At 37.3% G+C, this 5,572-nt stretch overlaps 1 protein-coding gene across 1 annotated transcript in view; it reads right to left on the reverse strand.

Moving 5' to 3' along the window:
• Window positions 1–5,572, reverse strand: part of LOC128249669 (uncharacterized) — a 73,152-nt gene that overhangs the window by 36,863 nt on the left and 30,717 nt on the right. The window lies entirely within an intron of this gene.

Here is a 5,572-nt window from a genome sequence, read left to right on the forward strand (position 1 = left end):
TTCTTCTTCTTTTTCTTTTTGTTCTTGTTCTTCTACTACTACTACTACTACTTCTTCTTCTTCTTCTTCTTCTTCTTCTTCTTCTTCTTCTAATAATAATAATAATAATAATAATAATAATAATAATAATGATAATAATAATAATAATAATAATAATAATAATAATAATAAAATTGTAAGGGAAGAGGAAGAAAAGCACAAAAAAATAATACAATCCTTTAAAAGTTGAAGTAGGAATAATTAAGAGCATGCGAAATAGTAAAAGTCGAGCCTAAAATAACTGATGCGTTCGGAACAGTTAACAAAGATATGGACATGTGATTGAAGAAGATTGAAATAGCATGCCCGCTAGAGCTCCTAGAGAGTGTTTGTCTGTTAGGGAGAGCAAGGATTATTAAGAGGATTCTAAGCTCTTGAAAAACTGCTGAAAACTTGTGGATACCTAAGGTTACACATAGTAACACGCTACATACATAATTCCTACCAGAATTAAGATTGAGTCTGAGCCAAACTAAAATAATAATAATGATAACGAAATTAATCCTTCCTATTAAACGCACAAAGCCTGAAATTTGGGGTAGGGGGTTAGTCGATATCATCGCCCACAGTACTCAGGTGGTACATATTTTATCGACCCCCAAAATATCAAAGCAGGCCTCGGCGGAATTTGAACTTAGAATGTGAAGGCAGACGAAATGCCACTATGCAGTTTACCCGGCGTGCTAACGATTGTGTTAGCTCATCGATTAATTGTAATACTAACTGTTTCTACTATAGGCACAAGACCTGAAATTTGAAGGAGGAAGATAGTCGATTACATCGGCTCCAGTACTTAACTGGTACTTAATTTAAGGACTCTGAAAGGATGAACGTCAAGGTCGACCTCGGTGGAATCTGAACTCAGAACGTAAAGGCCGACAAAATGCCGCAAAGCATTTTCTTCGGTGTGTGCTTATGATTCTACCAGCTCACCGCCATTTTAATTATAATTACGATAACAACGACATGCTGGAACAACACACAGTAACAACATGATGATGATGATGATAATGATGAAGATGACGATGATGATGATGACAACGACGACGACGACGAGGATTGCTGACGATGACGACGACGACAACAATAACAACAACAACAGCAACGAAAACAACCTCAACAATTTTTCAAAGAATGACATGTAGTGAGAAACGGTTGCCATGCCAGCTCTTATTTTTTGTTTGTTTGTTTGCTTTTTCTTTCTTTCTTCTTTTTGTTCTTTAATCCTAAAAATCTTTCTTGAAGCACAAACATAACAGAATGAATATTTGTCATGGTAGTAGCGTGATGAAAAACAACAACAGCAACAAGAAAAGAGCGGTATGGGAGCTCGGTGAAGAGGAGAGCGAGAGAGTTACGGCCGCGAGTTTGATTTACTAGCGACACGCCAGAAGAATTCAAGAGATGACTTCCGTTATAGTATTCCAAAGCTACTCTGTTATTCTTCAGATCTAAATAGAGCGTATCTGGCAGTTCTTGTTACTAGCAGCATAGAACTGCAATGCTTAGTATGTATGGTTAACCCTTTTGTAACTGCTACTGAGCGTTGGCACGTGTGGTGGACAAACACATTTTATTGTTTATTTGAAATCCTTTGTCGACCACCCATCTTACGGTATTCATGTCTTTATTTTTGATTCACTTTTATGTACAGTATTTTCCTCTTCCATCACAAATAGATATGCATACAATACCTAAACACACACACACACACACACACACACACACACACACACACACACATATATATATATACATATATATATATATGTATATATATATAAATGCATACATATATACACGTATAGATACATTCACACACACACACACACACACACGCACACATATATATATATACATGAAAGGTTAGACGGAGAAGGGAGAAAATGACGAAACTGGGCAGAAAATGGAGTCAAATATATATATATATATATATATATATGTGTGTGTGTGTGTGTGTGTGTGTGTGTATGTACATGTATATGTGTATGTATGTATGTGAGTGTGTGTGTGTGTATTATTACTGTTATTATTATTATTATTATTATTATTATTATTATTATTATTATTATTATTATTTATGTCTTCTATTTATTTCTACGTTACAATCCAGTGGATTTGCAAAATCGTTAGAGCGCCACTTGAGTGAAATGCCCTGAGTTTATTGTTCCAGATCTTTACACCTTGAGTTCAAATTTCGCTCATGCTAAATTTACCTTTTGTCTCCCATGGGTCAAATAAAAAAAGAATACCATTCTAATACATGGTTCGCTTTTAACATTTAACTCTAATTTCCCTTTCAAATTTGCTAACTCTTTGTCAGAATATTTTGATGTTTTTATTTTATGTGGTCTCGGACTCTCACGGCCGGTTATCCGGCTTCCATAGCGTATACGTGACCGATATCACAGCAGTCTCTATCACGGTACATTGCTCCGTTGCCAAGCTCAAGGCCTGCCGGTTTGAGAGTGATGGTGGTGGTGGTTGGCACTTTACTTAAATGATTCCGAAGGGATTAAAGCTAAAGTTGTCCTCCGTAAGATTCGAACTCAGAACTCCAAAGAAGATGCCATCGATCATTTTGTGTGAGGTGCTGATGATTCTGAAAACACTCCGCTATCTTCGTCTTCATTACAAACAATTACTTATTTACAGTTTGTTTTTTTACTCCATCTATTTCTTGCAAGTCTTTATATTCCGTCTAAGTTCTTGTTTTCGTTCCGACTTTACATGTTTTATGGAATACAGGCTGTATTTTTGAAGCATTCGTTAATTTATGTCAAAGCTATGTGTACTCGACAAAATCATATCAAGATTTTAGTGAAGATTCTTACGCAAATACGGGGTACTTCGGAGCGACCTGATAGACCAGTGGTCGAGAAACCAAGGAGAGTCTTTTCTACAATTACGTTGTCCGAGAACAAATGTTTTGTGAGAGAAAGTCGGTTAAAAAAACATTATACAAATTCCTATCGAATATATGTTGGCATATATATACATGTATACATACATATATACTTACAAATACACACGCAAACAAACACACGCACACACAAACACATACACACACAAACACACACACATATACACACACAAACGCACACAAACACACAAACACACACACATACGGTGGTGCTCCAGCATGACCACAGCCACTTGGCTGAAACCCATAAATAAATAAAAAAATACACACATACACACGCAAACACACACAAACACTTCGTTTCACGTTGCTCCCGTCCACTCAGCTGGAAAAAAATGAGTAACGCTGCGATGGACTGTCGTCCCGTCCAGCTAGGGAACACATACACCATTGAAACCGGGAAACCGGGCCCATGAGCCTGGCTAGGCTTTAAAAGGGCGCATTATGTGGAGGCGCAATGGCCCAGTGGTTAGGGCAGCGGCCTCGCGGTCGGAGGATCACGGTTTCGATTCCCAGACCGGGCGTTGTGTGTGTTTATTGAGTGAAAACACCTAAAAGCTCCACAAGTCTTGAAATGAAGCAGCTGTAAGAGATGTTTGTCAATTTCTTAATGAATAAATAATAATTTATTAAAGCGGCATGTCTCGCCCTAGATACAAAAAAATTTGTTTCAACACACGAATTCATATAAAGAGTCTAACAAAGCAGATACATAAACGAAGTGTACAGAGTCCTGTGAATAGGCTCTCGTCTAAATTACGTAAAAATGAAAATTACAGTGACATTTCATTTTAACATATATACTTACCAAAATTACATAAAAAATAACTTGAAATACTAAAAAGTAAATTTATTCAATAAAATCGCCATTGGCTTCACCCACCGCCTCCAGATGACTTCGGAATCTCATGCAACTCTTCTGGACGGTTTCTTTTTTAAGTTGAGGAATGTTTCCACAATCCTAGCCTTCAGTACGTATTTGGTGTTACAAGGAGTTTTGTTGGTCTATCGCTCAACTACGCCCCACACATAATAATCAAGGAGGTTGCAGTCTGGGGAGTGAGGTGGGCAGATGTTAGGGATGATATGGTCGAAGAAATTGTCTGACAGTCATGACTGGGTTTTCCCGCTTATGTGGCATGGTGCAGAGTCCTGTAGCCAGACATAGGGTCTTCCAGCCCCCACCCTCTTGACCCAAAACAATACTTCTTCATCCAGACACTTGATATAGGTTTCCGTGTTGAGTGTAAGGTGGTGTGGGAAGAAGAATGGAGGCATAACGTCGTTATCACTAGGCATCATTCCAAACATCATGATTTTGATTGGATGTTTGATTTTTATCACGCTCGGTACATCTCAGATTGCTCTGTCCTCGGATTGACACCCAAATCCTCTGAAATGTTCGTATTACAGCTTCTGTCGCGAATGTCAAACACTACAGTATGTCGTTTCCAAATTTCTGGCAGAGTGAATTGCGTCATGGTGCTGTTTTTCTCAAAGACGGTGCTCAACTAACCCTACTGTACTGTGTAGTCGGCAAAATCAAGAATAAACAATACGTATGCGTGAAAGAAAAAAAACTATAAAATGACGACAATTTACCCATCACATCTTGTATACATAGTGGCCATGCTGTGGCACCACCTTAAAGAAATTTATTGAAACGAATCGACTTCCGCACTCATTTTTTTTTTTAAAGATTCTTACTCATTCTATGTGTATCTTTGTTCAGTGACTAAGTTACGGGGACGCAAAGACACCACCAGCATTTCTCAAGCTGTCGTGGGTACAGAGGAAAGCGCGCGCGTGCTCACACACACACGCACGCACACAAACACACACTCACACATACATGCGGCGGGTTTATTTCTGTTTACGTCTACGAAATCCTCAAATTTACTCACAAGGCTTTGGCGGGTCCGAGACTATAATAGAAAGCACTGCACAGTGGGACTGAAACCGGAGCCATGTAGTTGAGAAGCAAACTTTTTACCACATACCCAAACCTGACAGATCAATCTATCTATCGATAGATAGATAGATAGATAGATAGATAGATAGGTAGATAGATAGATAGATAGATAGATAGATAGATAGATATACATGCACCCCACCCCCTTTTTAAACGCAGGTATCTATAGATATAACTATAAACATCATAACAAAGTGGTTTCACTGATTGTGTTTGATGTAAGGGAGGCGACTCTCAAAAGAATAGAGATGTTGTTAAGAAGGAATCATTTAAGAAACTAGCATTTTAGTTCTCAGGAAACTTTCGTAAATTTTGTATATTTTTCTCTTCGTGATTTATCATTAATATATTTCATAATACAAGACATGCGTTGATCCGTTATTAAATTAGCAATAAATGGAATAGATATTAGCAGAAAGAATTGAAGCACCTTTTGATTTAATGTGTGTTAGTATCCCAATTATCCTATGTATGTATGTAAGTATGTATGTATGTATGTATGTATGTATGTATGTATGTATGTATGTATGCTAGTGTATATATATGTATGTATTATATGTATATATATATATGAATGTATAAATGTATGTGTGTATTTATGTTTGTATGTTTGTATACATATGAGGGTATATGTGTGT

This window comes from Octopus bimaculoides, chromosome 17 (assembly GCF_001194135.2).
Source record: "Octopus bimaculoides isolate UCB-OBI-ISO-001 chromosome 17, ASM119413v2, whole genome shotgun sequence".
Taxonomy (NCBI): Eukaryota; Metazoa; Mollusca; class Cephalopoda; order Octopoda; family Octopodidae; genus Octopus; species Octopus bimaculoides.